At 38.7% G+C, this 22,870-nt stretch overlaps 1 long non-coding RNA gene across 1 annotated transcript; it reads right to left on the reverse strand.

Annotated features, from left to right (window-relative positions):
• Nucleotides 1–1,162: 1,162 nt before the first annotated feature.
• On the reverse strand, nt 1,163–17,276 carry LOC122456259. Its single transcript, XR_006275049.1, has 3 exons — nt 17,266–17,276; nt 4,857–4,861; nt 1,163–1,410 (listed from the first exon to the last, which is right to left on the reverse strand). It is a non-coding gene; the product is annotated as an uncharacterized LOC122456259 (long non-coding RNA).
• Between the last annotated feature and the right edge of the window lie 5,594 nt (nt 17,277–22,870).

Genomic DNA, 22,870 nt, shown 5'->3' on the forward strand with positions numbered 1-22,870 from the left:
AATTTATTAGAGCATAAGCTTTCGTGAGCTACAGCTCACTTCATCGGATGCATTTCAATTTGCATTTGCAATTTTGGCTTTACTTAAGTACAAAAGCATGCCCTGCTGTGTCATTGCTACTCACTCCACATAAATCACCCAATGCCTTTGCTTGCATTTGCATTTGCAAATGCATCCGATGAAGTGAGCTGTAGCTCACGAAAGCTTATGCTCTAATAAATTTGTTAGTCTCTAAGGTGCCACAAGTACTCCTTTTCTTTTTGCGAATACAGACTAACACGGCTGCTACTCTGAAAACTGTAAGGAGAGTGATCACTTAAGATGAGCTATTACCAGCAGGAATGGGGGTGGGGGGGAGAAGAAAACCTTTTATGGTGATAATCAAGGTGGGCCATTTCCAGCAGTTAACAAGAATGTCTGAGGAACGGTGGGGGGGAGGGGAAATAACATGGGGAAATAGTTTTACTTTATGAAATGACCCATCCACTCCCAGTCTTTATTCAAGCCTAAGTTAATTGTAATTCTGTGGTGACCTAGAATCCTATTTTTGACATCTCCAACTTAAGGAATATTTCCAACACACCTCTGACCAACATATTAACATATTGAGCATATACTCAAATAAATTTGTTAGTCTCTAAGGTGCCACAAGTACTCCTTTTCTTTATGTCCAATATAAGATGTACAAAACAATACCGAGACCTACATCAAAATAAAGCCTGGTTGTGATGGGTTGGATCACAGAATCCTCCTTCGGAACTGTCCCCTGATATGCCAAGACTATTTCTGCTCCTGCTTTCCTCTCCTGTCATCTTAGGACTTCAGTGCCCTGCCTGGTTTGAGCCAGATCAACTAGCCTGCTGCAAACCCAGACCCAGGTCTGAACCATGTCCCCTAACAGCTGTAGGATTAATTGACAGCAACTTAGGAAGTGTTCCTGTCTTTGACACTCAGATGCCCAACTCCCAATGGAGTCCAAACCCTAAATACTTCCATTTTACCCTGTATAAAGCTTATACAGGGTAAACTTATACATTGTTCGCTCTCTCTATAACACTGATAGAGAGAGAGATGCACAGCTGTTTCTCCCCTCCCCCCCCCGGTATTAATACATACTCTGGGTTAATTAATAAGTAAAAAGTGATTTTATTAAATGCAGAAAGAAGGATTTAAGTGGTTCCAAGTAGTAACAGACAGAACAAAGTGAATTACCAAGCAAAATAAAATAAAACATGCAAGTCTAAGTCTAGTACAGTAATAAAAACTGAATACAGATAAAAATCTTACCCTTTGAGATGTTTCAGTAAGTTTCTTTTACAGACTGGACACCTTTTTAGTCTGGGCACAATCCTTTCCCCTGGTACAGCCCTTGTTCCAGCTCAGGTGGTAGCTAGGGATTTCTCATGATGGCTGCCTCTTTTTGTTCTGTTCCACCCACTTATATATCTTTTGAATAAGGTGGGAATCCTTTATACCCCTCCTTCTCAATGGAAAGCACCAAGTTAAAGATGGATTCCAGTTCAGGTAACATGATCACATGTCACTGTAAGACTTCATTACCCACTTGCCAGGAAGACTTACAAGTGAAACAGAACCATCTACAGACAATTGTCCTGGTTAATGGGAGCCATCAAGATTCCAAACCACCATTAATGACCCACACTTTGCATAATTACAATAGGCCCTCAGAGTTATATTTCATATTTCTAGTTTCAGATACAAGAGTGATACATTTATAGAAATAGGATGACCACACTCAGTAGATTATAAGCTTTGTAATGATACCCTTACAAGAGACCTTTTGCATGAAGCATATTCCAGTTACATTATATTCACACTCTTTGCATATTTTTATAAAATCATAGAGAGTGCATCACACTGGTATGTATGATGATTTTTGTATTTTCTTTTCTTTACTTTAAAAACAAGTATTTTTAACACTATGGCAAGATCCAGAAAAGAATTTAAGCAACCAAGTAACTTTAAGCATGTGAGCAGCCCCATTGCTTTGCTGGATAAGGGCCTTGAGCTGCAAATATTTACACACAATTATCACCCTGCAGTATCTCTGACATAATGGTTACTTTGTGGGCTAACTAGAGGGAAATATTCTGGTATCTCAGATACAACTCTGTGATGGTTCATGATATTCCTATACTGCCGAAGATGTGCATGGTGCTTGACAAAATAGATAAAAATGGATTCATTGCCACTGAGATTTTACAATCCCAAGGCTCAAATCTGCAAACTATTACTTACTTGAGGAAAATGTTTGCAGGATCGTGCCCTCACTAAAGTTGTGAACAATGTGGAGAGAGATGGAAAGAAGTAGGGAACAGAAGAAGAATGAAGATGGGGGAGGGGAGATTGTCAAAAAAGGGTGTAGCACGTTTACTTGGCATCAGTAATGGACACCTGATATTTTCTATTTACCTAATCTGACAAAAATGATAGAAATCACCTTGTTGCAGGGGAAACATTGAAAAAGTCCTGAACTTTCTTGGAAAAATCTAAATGCCTTTTGGACACTTAATAAATATTGGAGTTGCTGATTTAGGGCATTTGGGGGAAGGTTTTAGGCCGGAGGCTCTTACAGAATATCCTATGTAAGAGAACATAGCAGACTGGAAATTGACAGTATGAAAATAATTCAATACCTGTTGGTAAAGTGAATTAAATTTATTGAATCTCTGTGCCTATGGTGATTATAACAGTCATGGATAAGTGAGAAGAGAAGGGGGAAATGCTTTCTGTGTTGTGTTTTGTATATACATATGTTAGTTAAGCTGCTAGGATTTGTTTGTTTAAGCTGAGGCTTAACCCTCAAAAACCCCCACATTGGCATGGATGTCAGTGACATTTTGCCTTCCTGTGCAGCACTGATCAGTCATGATCTATTAGTATCTGCTGGGCAAACTAATAGGATTGATTTATTACAATTACAGGGAGACTGGAGATAGGCAGACAGATCACAGAAATGTAGGGATGGAAGAGATTTAGAGAGGTCATCTAGTCAAGCCCCCTGCATTGAGGCAGGACCAAGTAAACCTAGACCATCCTTCATAGGTGTTTGTCTAATGTGTTCTTAAAAATCTCCGAGGATGGGATTCCACCATCTCCCTTGGAAGCTTATTCCAGTGCTTAACAATCCTTATAGCTAGAAAGTTTTTCTTAATCTCTAATCTAAATCTCTCTTGCTGCAGTTTAAGCAGATTTCTTCTTGTCCAGACTTCAGTGGACATGAAGAACAATAGCTCATAGTTCTCTTTTTATAACAGCCCTTAACATATTGAAGACTTTTATCAGGTCCTCCCATCTTCTTTTCTCAAGACTAAATGTGCCCAGTTTTGTTTAACTTTTCCTCATAAATCAGGTCCAGCCTCAATCCAATTTGTCTAAATCTTTTCAAAAGTATGGTGCCTAGAACTGGACACAGTACTCTAGCTGAGGCCTCACGAAGGCTGAGTAGAGCAGGAAAAATACCTCTCATGTTTGACATATTGCTCCGTTGTCGTCAAGGTTCCTTCCCCACTCTGAACTCTAGGGTACAGATGTGGGGACCTGCATGAAAACCTCCTAAGCTTACTTTTACCAGCCTAGGTTAAAACTTCCCCAAGATACAAACTATTTTACCCTTTGCCCTTCGACTTCCACTGCCACCACCAAATGTTCAACTGGGTTTACTGGGAAAACGTTGTTTGGGAACATCTTTCCCCCCAAAATCCTCATCAAAACCTTGCATCCCCCTGCCTGGGGAAGGCTTGATAAAAATCCTCACCAATTTGCAGGTGACCACAGACCCAAACCCTTGGATCTTAAGAACAATGAAAAAAGCATTCAATTTCTTACAAGAAGAATTTTAATATAAGAAAAGGTAAAAAGAATCACCTCTGTAAAATCAGGATGGTAAATACCTTACAGGGTAATTAGATTCAAAACATAGAGAATCCCTCTAGGCAAAACCTTAAGTTGCAAGAAAGACACAAAGACAAGAATATTCATTCTATTCAGCACAGTCTAATTTCTCAGCCATTTAAAGAAATCATAATCTAACGCATATCTAGCTAGATTACTTACTAAATTCTTAAGACTCCATTCCTGTTCTGTCCCTGGCAAAAGCATCACACAGACAGACAGACCCTTTGTTTTTCCCTCCCTCCAGCTTTGAAATTATCTTGTCTCCTCGTTGGTCATTGTGGTCAGGTGCCAGCGAGGTTATCCTAGCTTCTTAACCCTTTACCGGTGAAAGGATTTTTCCTCTGGCCAGGAGGGATTTTAAAGGTGTTTACCCTTCCCTTTATATTTATGACAGTTGTTAATACACTCTAGAATGATATTAGCTTTTTTTGCACATTGATGAATCATATTCAATTTGTCATCCACTGTAAATCCCCAGGTTCTTTTCAGCAGTGTGACTGCTTAGGTAGTTATTCCCCATTTTGTAGTTGTGCATTTGATTTTTCCTTCCTAATTTGTACTACTTTGCCCAAGTCTATACTAAATGTCATCTTGTTGTTTTCAGACCAATTCTCAAATTTGTCAAGATCCTTTTGAGTTCTAATCCTGTCCTCCAAATCTCTCAATCTCTCAAATCTGTCTCAATCTCTCCCATCATTATGTCATCCATGAATTTTATAAGCATACTCTCCATTCCATCATACAAGCCATTAATGAAACTATTCAATAGTAACATGAGACCAGGACAGATCGCTGCAGGACCCCAATAGATACATCCTCCTAGTTTGACAGAGCACCATTGATGATTACTTTTTAAGTGCAATCTTTCAAACAGTTTTGTATCACCTTATAGTAATTTCATTAAGTGGTTCACTAACTGACTTTTATTACTATTACACTCATCCTCCTTTCCTTGCTTTACTTTGTATTGTTATACCCATTTTTTCATTTGGTCTTTAATTAGATTGTATATTCTTCTGGGAAGGATTGTGTTTTATTTTGTATTTTCACAGCAACTAGCACAACGGGCCCCCAGATACTGAACATGGAAAGGACTGATCCATGCCTATGTAATCGATACATTTCTGAAATATCCATCACTATGTCATGACATAAATTCATAGATTTTAAGGCCAGAAGGGGAATTAGATAACAAATATTAGATTAGATTATAACACGAGCCAGAGTATATCCAGATACCCCTGTATTGTGTTTGACTAACACACATATTCCTTTTAAAGCATCCAGTCTCCACCAAGAGATGGTAATCTTCCACTTCTCTTGCTAAGCTGTTCCATGTGTTCCTGTATCTAGGATGCAGGTAGAGAAGGGATAATTGACAAGACCATTTTAGGTTGGATAGGTAGAATGAGGCTCCATGAAACACAGAAAAAAATCTGCCCTCAACTATCTCAATGTATAGGTCAAGGGTTCCAGCAGGCCTGAAAACACAGATTGAGCCATCCTTAACAAAGCCAACCTGCTACTATACATCGAAAGGTTATGCTGGCAAACTGAAGAATCCATCTGGTTCAAGCTGCAACTCAACCTTCCAGCATCACTTCTAAGTATTTTAAAGTTTAGTTTCCAAGCAGATCTAAATCTGTTTTTAATTTTTAAGTGTTTCATCATGTGGATAAGAATAGGATCCATTTGTAAGAAGGTTTCTTGGGGTACAGCTCTGTGGGTTTAAAATACAATTTTTAATCATCTCTGAGAATTATGTAGAGTGAAACAAGTATTCAATTTCTTAAAGCTCTTATCTCGCTACCACTTTACCAAAGACACTGAACTGAATTCCAATCCTCAGATTTCACTCTCAGCATGTGAAAAATGCTGGAGTTTATGGAAATTTAGCGTGTGTATTTAACAAGTGAATGTTATCTTATTATAGCTTTCAAAAAGGTCTTTACTTTTTTTTATTTTATTTCAATAAACCTTGGAATTGTAGACAAAACCCAGTCACATTTATGGCACCATTCTGCAGGAACCTGCTATTTTCATTTTAGCAGTCTATTGCAGTTAAACTTTTTTATTACAACTTTATTAAAAACTCTGATAGACCACACAGTTCCAACAAGACCTTAATCACTTTTTCACTTATGCTCTAAAATGAAATGTCAAGTGGATTAACCAACTATTCCACCTCCCAGCCTTGTCCTGGCTTTGTTCCATATCATTCCTGAATACCCTGAGTTTGGTTGGCATGAGTCAGAACATAAGCAAGTCAGCATGGCTATAGACTAATCATTTATGTAATGTGCACTCCAATGTGTACAGAGGGGAATTAGTAATTCCATGATATGTCTGCATAGGCAAAACAGAATGGGACCACGTATCTATAGTTCCTGCAATTCTGAGATTCTTTTTAGATCCTAAGAGACTTCGCTCTCCCCATGTGAAGCCTCATCTGAGATATTAAAACTAATATTACTGTCCTGATGATTCTTGGTCTGCCTTTTAATTTTGAGTATGTATAATCTCACTGAAGTCATAAGTACAATTCATGTACTAGAGTTGCATACCTGCTTATGTGTTTGCAGGATCAGGACCTTAACTTTCAATATACGTTCCCCCCCCCCAAAACAATGAAGAACTGGTGGGGGAACTGGTTTCTTACATTAATTAAACATCTGTTCCATCCGTATTTACAAGTCTGAAACTTTTTTTAATTTTGGCACAGGTGTATAGCTTTCCATGCTGAAATGATCAGACAATTGCATAGTAAAGCTAATTATTTTAGCCCCATAATTCTTTTAAATGGAACAAAATTTTAAGTTCCCATCTGTTGGCTGTTCAGGAAAGTAGTTAGTGTTCTCAGTCCATGTAGTGATGCTGGAAAACCATTGCCATATTTGCCACTAATTAAACTGACAGCAGAGAGGGCATAGATTGAATGGCCATAGGCCATAAAGTATCTTCTTCCCCTCTAACGGGGTGGGGCACACTGTGGGGACAGAATGAGGAAGCTTGTACTTTTCAAACTCCAGTGTACCTATGCTGGAGTGAACAGGTGTCTTCAGGACTTTCAATCCTGTGTCCTTCACCAGCTCTAAATTTACACTAAAAACTCTGGACTGTTTGAAGGGGTAGACATACTGAATTGATAACTGTAAAGACTTGTTACATGATGTGAAATACAGATTTCTGAGTATTCATTTGGCAGTAGGGCCATCAATCTATAGCAAAACCTGCTATACAGTGACAACCTTTCAATGCAACACCACATATTACCAAAAAAAAAAGAACACAGCTTTCTCTGATTAGCAGGTAAATTTGTAGTGTGTATAATGAAGCAATTAAGTGAGCTGTAAGATTGTTCACAAAATGCTGGAAGAAAAAATTCTCTAGCTATAGTTTGTTTATTAACATGAACCAAGCCAGGTGATTAAGCATGGTGTAGCTAAGAGTGCTCCAAAAGTGTTGCAGAACAAATCTGCTGCATTAATTGTACATCTTATCCAGATACTTTAACATTCTGAACACACATTTAGTGCTGCTAAAGCAACTGTGTCTGATAGAAGGAAATTCTCTGTCTACAGATCATGTAAAGCTGCTAATGATCATCTTAATTAACCCCCAAAACTTTATGCATGACTAGTATTCAGCCAACCTTTTGATATTAGGCAGGAACCTATTGAAGGCAGTTTGGATGATGAATAAATTGATAAAAGCTCCTACATGAATAGATGTTAAAAACTCATTAAAGCTTAGTTGGTTTAATTGTTACAATATTTGTAGTGATCTATTATTCAATAGCAGTGTTAATATTACGAAAGCTGAGTTAAGTTGGGGCCAAAAATTGGTGCTTATATGAAAACACAAGAAACACTAAAGTGAGACAAGTGTGCTTGCTGATGCTTAGGTCTGATAAAATAATAGTGGGGCACAGCAATTAACTTAATTACATTCTTTTATTCATTGTTATCCTGCAAGTAAACAAGATGGGAACAGGAACATCTGCTTATTTCTCAGTATAGGGAACATTTATTACATGGCAGTACATATTTTCCTGCTGTTGGTTTAAAGAAATGCACGCTCATTGTTCAGGGTCTTGGCTTACTCGATTTATTTGGAAGTGGTGATTATCCATAAATGTTTGTGTTCAAGGTTTTTGTTTTTTGTTTTTATAACAAAGGATCAATTATTTTGTGTAGATTTAATACCAGGGAACTAATAGTTTTTCAATATAGACCCTGCTGTATATCGAAAGTTATTGAGTCTGGGACTGCAGAAGAGTTAATGTCTGAGCAGTGTTGTGATGACTCTGCTAAACTTCTAATTGCTTACCTTCTCACTCTCTCTAATATTTCCTTCAGGGGTGCAATCAATTATTCTAAAGAGTGGTGTTTCTCATTTCTTTTCAGGCATGTCTTATACCTTACTTAATCCAGCCTTCTCTCAAAACCATGCTGGAAATCTTCTCAGACAGATCTGATATTCTGTACATTCAGATTGGATATTTACATTGAAAATTAGTTCCTTGAACATCATAGCCTCATAGACAGACTGGGCTTGGAGGACGAGAAAGCCTGAGCACTCTGATCATGATAATATAGAATGCTTGAACTGTAAAACATCTCCAGCATACTGCCATAATTTATACCACATATTACAAATTAAAAGTCTGTGATGACTCATTTTTATTGCAAAGATCATAAAAAGGACAGAAAGTGGGACAGATTAATCAACGGTTTAATGAGGATGGAAAATGGTACAAAATTAATCCATTCTCAATACTATTAAAATTGTAATCTCCATATCCTTTGTCGAAAGAGGAATTTTATTTAAAGCAGCAGCACTTTAAAATATCAAATCTATGCTATGAGAACAAACTGATGGTACAATTGCAGCACTGCAATGACCTTATTTCACTCTTTTTTCCCCTGCAATAAAAAGCAAACCTTCTTCAGGGAAATTTACTCTAAATATGTCAGGAGCTAAACAAATATTGTTCAAATGAGTGTACTGCCAAGCCTATTAGAGGCCCCTGTTTTGATTTTGGTTCAGGAGCTAAAACAATTCCATCTCCCTCCTCTCTCAACACCCTCAAAAATTGTTTTGCTAGAATGAAATATTTCATTTAACTTAAAACTAAACATTTAGTTTTTGTATCAGAGGGGTAGCTGTGTTAGTCTGGATCTGTAAAAGTGGCAAAGAGTCCTGTGGCACCTTATAGACTAACAGATGTAATGGAGCATAAGCTTTCGTGGGTGAATATCCACTTCGTCGGATGCAAGTAGTGGAAATTTCCAGAGGCAGGTGTAAATATGCAAGCAAAAATCAGGCTAGGGATAACGAGGTTAGCTCAATCAGGGAGGATGAGGCCCTCTTCTAGCAGTTGAGGTGTGAACACCAAGAAAGGAGAAACTGTTTTTGTAGTTGGCTAGCCAGTCACAGTCTTTGTTTAATCCTGAGCTGATGGTGTCAAATTTGCAAATGAACTGAAGCTCAACAGTTTCTCTTTGAAGTCTGATCCTGAAGTTTTTTTTGCTGCAGGATGGCTACCTTTAAATCTGCTATAGTGTATCCAGGGAGGCTGAAGTGTTCTCCTACAGGTTTTTGTATATTGCCATTCCTAATATCTGATTTGTGTCCATTTATCCTTTTACGTAGGGACTGTCCAGTTTGACCGATGTACATAGCAGAGGGGCATTGCTGGCACATGATGGTGTAGATTACATTGGTGGACGTGCAGGTGAATGAACCGCTGATGGTGTGGCTGATCTGGTTAGGTCCTGTGATGGTGTCACTGGTGTAGATATGTTGGCAGAGTTGGCATCAAGGTTTGTTGCATGGATTGGTTCCTGAGTTAGAGTTACTATGGTGCTGTGTGTATTTGCTGGTGAGAATATGCTTCAGGTTGGCGGGTTGTCTGTGGGTGAGGACTGGCCTGCCTCCCGAGGCCTGTGAAAGTGAGGGATCGTTGTCCAGGATGGGTTGTAGATCACTGATGATGCGTTGAAGAGGTTTTAGCGGAGGACTGTATATGATGGCCAGTGGAGTTCTGTTGGTTTCTTTCTTGGGCTTGTCTTGCAGCAGGAGGCTTCTGGAAAAGTCTGTCTCTGTTGATCTGTTTACTTATTTCCTCTTGTGGGTATCATAGTTTTGCGAATGCTTGGTGAAGATCTTGTAGGTGTTGGTCTCTGTCTGAGGGGTTGGAGCAAATGAAGTTGTACCTCAGTGCTTGGCTGTAGGCAATGGATCGTGTGGTGTGTCTGGGATGGAAGCTGGAGGCATGAAAGTAGGCATAGCGGTCGGTGGATTTTCGGTATAGGGTGGTGTTAACGTGACTCTCACTTATTTGCACCGTGGTGTCTAGGAAGTGGATCTCCCATGTAGATTGGTCCAGGCTGAGGTTGATGGTGGGGTGGAAGCAATTAAAATCATGGTGGACCTAACCAGATCAGCCACACCATCAGTGGTTCATTCACCTGCACATCCACCAATGTAATCTACACCATCATGTGCCAGCAATGCCCCTCTGCCATGCACATCAGCCAAACTGGACAGTCACTACATAAAAGGATAAATGGACACAAATCAGATATTAGGAATGGCAATATACAAAAACCTGTAGGAGAACACTTCAGCCTCCCTGGATACACTATAGCAGATTTAAAGGTAGCCATCCTGCAGCAAAAAAAACTTCAGGATCAGACTTCAAAGAGAAACTGTTGAGCTTCAGTTCATTTGCAAATTTGACACCATCAGCTCAGGATTAAACAAAGACAGTGACTGGCTAGCCAACTACAAAAGCAGTTTCTCCTCCCTTGGTGTTCACACCTCAACTGCTAGAAGAGAGGCCTCATCCTCCCTGATTGAGCTAATCTTGTTATCCCTAGCCTGATTTTTGCTTGCATATTTACACCTGCCTCTGGAAATTTCCACTACATGCATCCAACGAAGTGGGTATTCACCCACAAAAGCTTATGCTCCAATATGTCTGTTAGTCTATAAGGTGCCACATGACTCTTTGCCACTTATTAAGTTTTTGGCGGGTTTCTTTCTTTTTGATTACTTTTTAAAGTTAAATCTAGCTAAATTTCAAAACAAAATGTTGTTTTGAATCAAAGTGGAAACATTTCATTCTGAAAATGTCAAAGCAAAGCATTATGACTTTTTTATTTTTTTTAAAATTTCATCGTTTAATTTTTTTGTCAAAACTAATTTTTACCCAAATTTACAAACAGTTTTGGTCAACCCAAAACTGCCCTTTTTGGCAAATAAACTATTCACTGAAAAAAAATTTACCCCACTGTAATTCTGAAAGTGTTTGGCTTGGATTGAGGATGGCATGGTACCCAACGAAAGGAGCTATAAAGCTCACTTGTTCCAGGGGGGAGCTAATATGCTATGTCCCTTGACCAGAAGGGGGAAACTATTCACCTTTCCGCTAGCTCAGCTCCACAACTAGCTGGCATTGGAGGGGGTCAGAATCAAAGTCTTACCCACTCTCTACTCACATGCACAGGATGTGAAGGAGCAGCCTCATACAGATTGCTGTCCTTGTTCCTATTGTGTGAGCTGTGATGGAGGTAGCCTGTGAAGCATAAGAGGTGCCTTACTGTATGGGCTCAGAGAGAAATTACTGTATTATTTTGTTGTAAAGAAAGAGAACTGTCCTGATGCTTTGGATTAATAGCAATACAAGAGGAAAAATAATTTTCATTTTTGTATGGTCTTTATGCTGCATTAACTACAAAGTGGCTTCTGTTTAAAAGGCATCACAGAGGACCAGAACTTAACATTAGGGTTAGATCTCTGAACTATTTTAGTCACCCTCACTTCAAATGGTTTCTTTGCTTCTGACCAAATCTTCTCATCAAATCTTGTGGCTTCTCCCTCTGTCGTGTTTGTCATCCACTCTTCTCCATCCCCACTGTCACAACACGTTTCTCTCTAACACATGGATGACTCTAATTGCCAATTTCTCTAATGCTCACCTTTCACCCTTCTAGTGGATAAAATAATCCAATAGAATAAAGTGGTTTTCCTACCACTCTGCCTGCATTGCTTCCCTCCTCTTATTATTATATGTGTTATCATACAGCCAGCATCCATTGTCCTAGCTGCTGTACAAACACACAACAAAGAGTATCTAAGAGCTTACAATCTAAGTATAAAACAAGAGTGGACACAGCCAGATTGATAAGAGCGTACGAACAAACAATGAGACAATATTGAGAAGCATGATAGGCAGTGATCACAGCAGGCTAACTTTTGTCAAATATTTTATATGCTCCACTGCAGATGAGAGTTGCAAGGAAGAGAATAAGTTAGTTTTACAGATGTTTATGGGAAGCATCTCCCAACTGTGGGGGTGGCGAAAGAAAAAAGCACAAAAGTGATTGCTTGAAAATTCCATAAGTGGGCAATGGAGGCTGGCATTGGGCCAATTGGAGGCAGGAGTTGACCTTTCAAAAGTGAATAAGAGATGATAGGAAGGGTGGAGTTAGGCCATGAGGCACCTTGAAGGTGAACACAAGCAGCTTTTGTTTGGTGAGACAGAGAAGGGGGAGCCAGTGGAGGGATGCTAAGAGGAGGGCTGACATGGTCAAAGTGATGGGGGTAGGAAAACGATCTTTGCAGCAGCATTCTGAATGGATATGAGTGGGGCAAGATTGCATTTGTCAAAGAAAAACATTTTGCAATAATTGAGACATGAGATAAGAGCCTGGGAAGAATTTTAGCGGTGTGAATGGTTATGAAAGGCCATATCTCAGAGTTGTTATGCAGAAAAAATCTGGAAGACTTAGTCATAGCCTGGATGTGAGGACCTACAGAGAAGTCTGAGCTGAAGATGATGCCAAGGTTATGGTCAGGGTGACAAGCAGGATAGTCGTGTTGCCCACAGTGATCAAGGAAACTACCAATGATGCTGGTTTCCTGTCACTTTCTGCATAAAGTTCTATCTTTTTATCTTGATTTTAAGGATGTACATGGCTCAACCCCTGCCAACATTTCATCTACTATCACTCCCCACCTTTCCCTCTCCTTCCTTTCCATGCTGCTGGGCTGATTCCAAATAGGTTACAGTTTCATCCTGGGGAGAATTTTTGTGTCCCAATTATGATCCCAAGAGAAGCAGGATTTATTATAAACAGAACTATAATTTTAACTAATAATTTTAAGTATAATTGGAATGCATGAGTTTTAAATTCAGAACTTCTTTTGTTAAATGCTTTCACTTCCGTGTTCATATACATTTTTGTGTTGCTGTACCTGCTTAAATTTACTAAGAGGTTGCCAATCAAATGGTGGTTCAGTTGTCAGCAATAAACTTATGCTTAAGATACCCTTGGTATACACATATAATTTAAATAATGACATCTGTCAGTAGTATCCACTTAAACAGTTATAATGTTGTCAGATTATTGACAAGTGACATTAGCTTGTACATTTTTCTATCTTTATCTGTTTAGTAACATTATTTAAGTCTGCAAGAGATGCTGGTCTTTTAGATATGAATTCATTTCTGATACCTGACATGATGTGACTAATGGCATTTTACATCATACTAAAGAAACAGTGCTGCAACTCAGTTATTAGCAAAATATATTGTCTCTATATATTATACAATATATTGTATAATTGAAAACTTCAGTGAAAGAGGCAGGAAATTAGAGGCAGTCAGCCCAATTCTAGCCTTAGTTACTTGTATTACTTCTGATTTTTAAACATTTAATGAAAGCGCAGTTCTTGTCCAATGAAAGAAATTGCTTATTTTATTATTGTGTAATACTTAATTCAACTGAAGTTTTAGTAAAATAAAGCTGACCTAATTCTTTTAAGTGTCCATGCCTTCAAGTATGGGAGATACTGCTACCAGTCTGACTGTAGAGGAGGTATTTATTACATAACACTTCACTGGCAAAATGTCAGATACAATAGTTTGGACTGTAACCAAACAGCCCCCAGAGGCATTCATCTTAAATAAAGGCTTTCCTTGACTCTGAAGTGACTTCCTGGAGTCATATGATCTTTCAGTATCCTCCTAGCAGTGCTATTGGCAAACATTGCTTACTGAGTTATCATGTTGAAACACTAAAATTATTGGATTACGATGCATTGGCTCTAGGAAAATAGCCTGTGAATCCTCAGTGAGTTGGACAAAGGTAGAGCTTAGTTTCATTGCTGGTGGCAGCTGATAGTGTGCCAACTAGAACACAAAACAAAAAATACAATGTGTTGTACAATTTGGCTATTTCTATTGTAGCTGGGCTTGAAAGAGGCCCTGATTATCTTGCTGAAACTCCTCCTATTTGAACCTAGCAGAGACAGTTGGGTGTTTGTAGAAGCACTAAAATCAAAAAGAAAGCTCGGCAGTAAAAAGTAATGGAAGAAAGCTCTGGAGAAAGTCTGGCAGAGACTTCTGTTTCTGGAAGATTCCAGCTGCTGCAACAATCACATCCAGAGATGCTTATTATTTGTTTAAATTTAAAAATCCAGAGAAGAAAATTCTGTCTTTTTACCACCCGGATGATGATCACTTCCCTCTGAAATTCCACACAATTGTTCTGCTAATCCTCACTGGGCTAGTGTTAATCCCTGATAAAACTGGCTATACCTGTATCTGGATACTGCCCACCTTAGTCTTTTTGAATATCTGGAACAAACCATTTCTCAAAGTTTTCAATTTTGCTAGTGTTCCAATTCTCCATTGCTACAATTGGTAAAGAGCCAAGCCTTTTAAAATGAAAAATAGCAAGGAGAGAACAGGAAGCTTGAGTATGAAGTAATGGAAAAGGGAAAATCAGTGGATGAATTCAGATGGGTTATAGGTTACGATGAAGTATATGATGTATTATTCTGCCATGAAAAACAGTTCCTAATACAATAATAAGAGAAAATAGTAGGGAAAGATTAAATATAGCTTTTCCCCGATGCAATAAGTATTATTTTTTTCCTTATTTTTCTTAAAATTTCTTGGACTATTTGGATTTCTCCCTCATCTATCCCTTTATGATTCCAGATGTTGTTTTAGTATCATAACTCACCATATTAACTCACTTTATTAAAACTAAAGGCTCAAAGACCATTGGTTTCAGCAGTTGTTGGATCAGGTCCTATACAGTTGCCAGTTCCTTTTTTACAGCACAGAGTGAGTTAAAAGTTGGGTTGAGACATCATACACTGCTGCTGAAATGACTACATGGCACTCTGAAAGGAGAGATGTAATTTAATAATTTCTCCTCTCTTCCTCCCCCCTTTATTTTTCAGCTTCCTTAAATCTATATACAATCCAAATCACCTGTGTGAAGTATGCATATTTTCACATACACTGCTTTTGGTTCCTGATCATCTCATTAGCTATGTGCATGCATCTCCTGTTGACTTCAGCAATCAGAAACCATGAAAAAGAGAGAGGAACTGACTTCAACAGAAGTTGCACACAAACTACATTAGAACCATAGCATGTACCATGTTGCATTGAACAGTGTAGCGATAGTTGAGCAAGAGAATGTGAACAAGTCCTCACAACTAGTAAAAAGCAGTTTTATTTTTCATTGCTGTTCATCTAACCCATTTCCTTCTCTTTTTGAGCATTTTCCTTTGTTGTATCACAGCCATGAAATCTGGGGTGGCAAAGATATTAGCTTCTCTAATTCCTGCCAAGTGGTCAATGCGGAACAATTCTCTCAGGTATATTTTTCTAATGCATTGTCTACTAAAATTCCACAAGAGATGGAGTTCTCATGCTTAAGTTTGTTAAATCTTGCGGGTTTGGAATTCATTTTTTTCAATCATGTCTCTTAATAGGAAGCATCTGATGTGCATTTTTCTGCATGTGTCAGACCAAAGTCAGGTTATCCTGTTAGTTATTTTGAGAGTTCTGGCTGTTACCTGAGCAGGCTGGGTATTTTGGTTGGCTGTGTCTGGTCTTATTTTCATGCTGGATTTCCTATTTGGCATTAAATATAATAACACAAAAATAAAAAAACCATCACAGTCTTGTGATAAAAATTTTGTTTTAAGTAAAATATAATAGGAATTCAGAGGAAACCAAACCAAATGGCACTTCCACTCCCAAGGTTCTCTGTTCCATTTGTAAGCCTTCAAGGCTGTGGTTTTATAAATAGTTTGAAAACCAACATAAACATCTCTGAAATATTGGGTCCTAGGACATGAAAACTGCAGATTCTTTTATGTCCACAGGAGAGAATGTGTGTGCTCCCCACCTCATCTGCGAGTGCTGAATTTTATGTTATCTCTCCCCCCTCACACACACAACAGCTACTTTTACTTTATACTGTAAAAGAATGAAGCATGCTTTGCCTCTCAGCTGTAGGAACCATGCATAAATATCCTTTGTATCATTCCTTGATAAATCTAAACAGTGAGGTATGGGGAAAGACACATAACTGGTCTCATTTAGAGTCAAGAGAACTCCAAAGTGACCTTTCTTTTAAATTGTTGGAATTTATAGAAGGACTGCACACAATGGCATCACATTCCAAACATGTCTAAATAAAGGTCATTAAGCAGATTTAAAGGCATTCAAATGGACCTCAAACTTATAGTGAGACTGTTTAAACTTCCAAGTTTGGAGTGATTATGGGGATGGGGAGGATGGCTGAAAACCCTAACTTCCCATGCGGAAACCACACATTACTCTAAGTTCACTCAAAACTCACCAGAAGTTTGCAAAACCTGATGAAACCCAAACCTCCATTATAAATAAAACCAAGACAGATTCATAGATTCATAGATACTAAGGTCAGAAGTGACCATTCTGATCATCTAGTCTGACCTCCTGCACAGTGCAGGCCACAGAATCTCACCCACCCACTCCTATGAAAAACCTCACCCATGTCTGAGCTATTGAAGTCCTTAAATCATGGTTCAAAGACTTCAAGGAGCAGAGAAGCCTCCCTCAAGTCAACCATGCCCCATGCTACAGAGGAAGGCAAAAAACCTCCAGGGCCTCTCCAATCTGCCCTGGAGGAAAATTCCTTCCCGACCCCAAATATGGCAATCAGCTAAACCCTGAGCATATGGGCAAGATTCACCAGCCACATACTACAGAAAATTCTTTCCTGGGTAACTCAGATCCCATCCATCTAATATTCCATCTCAGGGGATTTGACCTATTTACCCTGAATATTTAAAGATCAATTACTTACCAAAATCCCATTATCCCATCATACCATCTCCTTCATAAACTTATCAAGTAGAATCTTAAAACCAGATAGATCTTTTGCCCCCATTGCTTCCCTTGGAAGGCTATTCCAAAACTTCACTCCTCTGATGGTTAGAAACCTTCGTCTGATTTCAAGTCTAAACTTCCTGGTGGCCAGTTTATACCCATTTGTTCTTGTGTCCACATTGGTGCTGAGCTGAAATAATTCCTCTCCCTCTCCTGTATTTATCCCTCTGATATATTTATAGAGAGCAATCATATCTCCCCTCAACCTTCTTTTAGTTAGGCTAAACAAGCCAAGCTCCTTAAGTCTCCTTTCATAAGACAAGTTTTCCATTCCTCGGATCATCCTAGTAGCCCTTCTCTGTACCTGCTCCAGCTTGAATTCATCCTTTTTAAACATGGGAGACCAGAACTGCACACAGTATTCTAGGTGAGGTCTCACCAGTGCCTTGTATAACGGTACTAAAACCTCCTTATCCCTACTGGAAATGCCTCTCCTGATGCATCCCAAAACCGCATTAGCTTTTTTCACAGCCATATCACATTGGCAGCTCATAGTCATCCTATGATCAACCAATACTCCAAGGTCCTTCTCCTATTCCGTTACTTCTAATTGATGCGTCCCCAATTTATAACTAAAATTCTTGTTATTAATCCCTAAATGCATAACCTTACACTTCTCACTATTCAATTTCATCCTATTACTATTACTCCAGTTTACAAGGTCATCCAGATCCTCCTGTATAATATCCCGATCCTTCTCCGAATTGGCAATACCTCCCAGCTTTGTATCGTCTGCAAACTTTATTAGCACACTCCCACTTTTTGTGCCAAGGTCAGTAATAAAAAGATTAAATAAGATTGGTCTCAAAACCGATCCCTGAGGAACTCCACTGGTAACCTCCCTCCAACCTGACAGTTCGCCTTTCAGTAGGACCCGTTGCAGTCTCCCCTATCCAGGCTAAATTCACTCCTATAGCTGCTGATCTGCAGAATTTTAGGAACTACCTGATAGTGAGGTTCTTCCCTGACTCTAGGATGGGGCAATAAAAGTATGTGTGAATGGGGGGTGGGGTGGGGAGGGGAATGTGAAATATGAGGGTGAAATCCTGGCTTCTTCAAAGTTAATGGGAGTTTTGGCATTGGATGGAGCCTGAATTTCACCCATGGACTTCAACAGCAAACGATATCTTTCAGACTTTGGCCAGGAAAATCATACAGACCCTGTATGCTAAAGATGTTGGTGAAAGTTTTCTTTTCCCCACAATTGTATGCTTCAGGGAATTGAGTTCCTTGAGTCCCCTTGACATCTCATTAACTATTTTTTCTACTGTAACATGACAGTCTGATGGTACTTTTCTAGTCTCCAAATGCCTATTGCAAGTTATCTCCATAATTATTCTTCATCACTGATGGCACATTCAATGTTACTTACCCTATAGAAGGTTCCTGAAGTTATGTCTACACTACACACTCCTGGTGGCATGGTGCAGGATGTGCATAGCTATATCCCTCAGTAGAAAGCAGGCTGTGTCCATACTGTGTTGTGTAGCTACATGCAGCAATGAAAGGCTCTGGCAGGTGGATGCAGTGGGTAAAGGCTCCAGCAGCAGGGTTAGACTAGGGGAGGCACTGTTTGGTCAAATAAAAAGCCTTATAGGGTATATACCCTCAGGGCTCAAGCATATCTTTAGTCACCTGAGCAGCCCTTCACTGTCTGCACTGCCATTTATACTTGTGCTATGGGGACATGCAGTTTATATAAGCTCCATAATGGTGTAAGGAGTGTGAAGTGTAGATGTACCTCTGGTGTTGTCATCTCAGTAGCTGAAGTGCACAAGCAGAAAATTCTACAGAATTCTTCAGAACTCTTTCTGGCCTTCGCTATGTCAATAATTCAAATGGAAATCAATGGATCTATTTGTGTTGTCTGTTATAGAAGGCAAGACTTGATGGAGTTTAGATTTGCATGTGGGAAGCTTTTTTTTTATATTTATAAGGGATTAAGTTCTGCTTGTCAGAGGAAAGCTGCTTTTTTAATTTTAGTTTTGTTCTTGTGATTTGCGTCAGGGCCCCCTTTTCTTTTTGTAACCATTCAAATAAGTGGAAATATTTGACTGTAGCAGTTATGTGAGTTTCTTTGTTCATCTTTCTTTTTCTTTGTAAGGTTAAACATAGTTCTTCTTAACAGCCACTCTAATCCATATTTTTATTTTCAGTTTGGCAAACTTTGTTGTTTCTGACATTCCAATCTCTCTTGTTTGTTTTGTCTCTTCAGGTATGTGTTCAAAATTGTCCAGTTTCCTCAGCTTTCTCATTATTTTTTCCAAAACCCCATGAAATGTCACATAATAAAAGGATAAACAGGTCTAACACTTAATACAAGGAGACTTTATGGACTGGGTGATTCTAATAATGATATCCAATATATGAAATCAGCAAAAGATCAGTAGAACATAGAATACGATAATATGGCACATTTATATAGTTTAATACACGGTGAGATTAGGAAGTCTTTACCAAAAAAAACTCCAAGATTGATCCCAAAATAAATTACTGCTGGAAATCACATTCTTTCTAGTTTTCCATCTCAGTACAGACAAAACAAATCAAAACCTATTTAAAATAAAATAGCTCCTTCTGTACTAGAAGTGAGTTTATCAAGCAAATTATCTTAGAAATGAATTCTTACACACTATTAGCTCCCAGGAAGCTCTAGCAAAAGTGGGAATCATACGTGGCAGATATAAATCCTTCATTCTGACTACTTATGTAAGACCTATATTCACAGTTGGGTACTACTATGAAGTTTTTAGTCATCCATTAAGATTCCTTTCCCCACATTGGGCTCCATCCCGCAAACTTTCTAGGATCCAATTTAAGATAACTAACCAAAGAGTGCTCTTGGCAATTCAGAGCAACCCCATTAAAGGTTACTGTGGATTTACATTGGAATGATTGACACTTGAGTTTGGCACAATGAATTCTGAACACATAAGCCTTATGTGCAAAGAAGTATTTGTGAATGTGTGACGTGCCATTCCATATTCTTTATAAAAATATACTTATGATATGAATATGACTTACTGAGATATACTTTAAGCAAGATGGCTCATGTGAGATCTCATTGGAAAGGTTATGATTTACTGAATGTGATTATCCTATTTGTATGCATGTATCATTTCTGTATCTGAAATTAGGAATATTGACTATGTATCTGTATTTCAATTGTTACTTTGGGTGACACCCCCTGCTAACACTTCAGGTACAACAATGAAAAAGGCAGATAGTGCTGATGGCCCATCAGCAAGAAACAATGGACTTTAAAAGAGCTTAGTCTTCCTGTGAACGTGTGGGTCAGCCTGTGAAGAATGGCTACGGGGCCCTACAGAGGCATGTGACCATGTCACCTGATACTGGAATCCTTCTTGAATTCTGTACTTTTCCACGAGAAGCTGGGGTGTGTGTGTGTCAAACTAGGAAACAAAGGACTCCCATCTTATGCAAATCCTATTTAGGGGTGGTGAGGCAAGACCAGGTAAAAGGGGGCCCAGGATGGCAGAATAGTCTGGCTCAGTGGGGTCCCAGCACACCAGGTGACATCCTAGGGGGTCCAACCCATCACAGAATGTTTGTAAAAAAGTTTCAAATTCATACCAGTGGTTTCTGTGCCCCCTTTACTTTGTCTTTTGAAAACATTTATGAAACAAATTTTTAGTAGAACAAATGTTTTGCAAATGCTTGAGAATGCTCAGAATGTTTATTTGGGTCACCTGAAGTCTTTTTTTGATTTGTTTGTTCCTCCCATAAAACTTTCAACCATCCCGTCTGGGAGCCAAAAGGTGACATGGCAAATAGTGAATATTCCATAAACAAACCTTGGCTGAAGTATGTTTGAGTAAAGGGTTTGTGAAACAGTTTTGAATAATAACCAACACAATAAAATTGAATACTCCTTGTGAATAGCCAGTGTAGAGAGGAAAAAAAGTCAAAATTGACTGAATAAATTATTCGGTTTGACTAGCTCACCCTGTCCTAATTCCACAGATGGATTGAAGTCCACAGACTGGTAATATTGCAAGGTATTTCAGTGACAAAATAATAATAAAAATGGGCTAATGGCTTCAAAGTGTTTAGGCACAATCTGGTCAAGATTTTCTAAAGTCACTAGAGACACTGAATGTCTCAGTTTTAGGGTGCTCAGTTTGAGAAATGTTTAAGCAACAACATTTTATAATAATTAGACCCATTTAATGAGTCTCAGGTTCAGCCCTCAAAATCACTACTCACTTTTGAAAAATATTGTTTTTTTCCCTTTCTAGTAATAGTATTAATGTTACTGTAACCCTAATGCAAATTTTGTAGAATATTACCTGAAATGTTAACTTGAGGGAATTTAGGGGGGAAATAAAATGGTGGTGGTTATATATGCATATATTTTTTCTAGCGCACTGATATTTTCATATTAAGGTTCATAGGATCTTTAACATAAAAACATAAGGGTGGCCATACTGGGTCAGACCAAAGGTCCATCTAGCCCAGTATCCTGTCTTCCAATAGTGGCCAATGCCAGCTGCCCCAGAGGAAATGCACAGAACAGGTAATCATCAAGTGAGCGATTCCTTGTCACCCATTCCCAGCTCCTGGGAAACATGCTAACCTCAAAGGCCTCTATCTTTATTAATCCATTAACATATTTTAAAAAATATCTAAAAGCAGATTTACATGATACATTAGAATACCCCCTTTATAGAAGCTGGGACATATACATTAAACATGAGTCTGGAAAAAGTCCATAGCTATGTAATTACGCTATAGACCCTAATATCTGTATTCCATCTTATTTGCACACATTTTTACTTTTTTTTTTTTTTAAAAATAAAAGTGTGCAGACAAAACATTTGTCTCAGTAATTTTATGGGCCTGGCTTCAGCCCAAACATCTAACTTAAGACTGACAGTCAGGTCCTCAGTGGGTATAAAATTATAATTGTCCATAAGATCTTACTCTGATAACCTCCTGTCTAGCAGACGCCCCAGAAGAGTAGATCATCATGTGTGCCATGCATACCTTAGCCCTGAAAGAGAAGGCACAATTTCACATTTAGTTCTAAATGTTATGGCTTTGTGGGTTGTCAATGGGAGTCAGGTTTCTGTCGTTTATGCTTTTGAAAATCTCTCCCTTAAATACTTTGCTGAAATGGGGCTTAACAGGTAGTGGACATTTAGCACATGAGTAATCTCACTGGCTTCACTAGAACTGCTTCCATGTTTAGTTCTTAAGTCCTTCCCTGAATAAAGGACCTAGTGCAGATTTAGAATAAAGGCCCTAGTGCAGATTCTCTATCATTTCTTGCCAGCTTGTATAAATTGGCATCATTCCACTGAAGTTAATGGAATAATTTATATTAGCTGAGGATCTGGCCCATTGTCTGAATAGATATTATTTATAATGGGTTCATGTTAATATACCAGTATTCAAATGTGGGAACCTCTAATAAATGGCTTGATTCTTTCAGAGGTGCTGAATACCTTCAGCTTCCATTGAAGTCAAAGAGAATTGTAGGTACTCAGCCCTCTGAAAATCAGGCCAGTAATTGAAGTCAATGAGAGTATTCACTGTGTGTAAAGTTAAACATGTTTCAACATCTTTACAGACCTGGGCCCTACTTAACTAAATGACAAGTTAAAGCTCCAACCTTGCAGTTAATTCACTGCAGGCAGACACTGCAGTGTGGACAAGTGAAGCCCAGTTGATGTCAATGGG

The sequence above is a fragment of the Dermochelys coriacea genome, chromosome 12, assembly GCF_009764565.3.
Source record: "Dermochelys coriacea isolate rDerCor1 chromosome 12, rDerCor1.pri.v4, whole genome shotgun sequence".
NCBI classification, from domain to species: Eukaryota; Metazoa; Chordata; order Testudines; family Dermochelyidae; genus Dermochelys; species Dermochelys coriacea.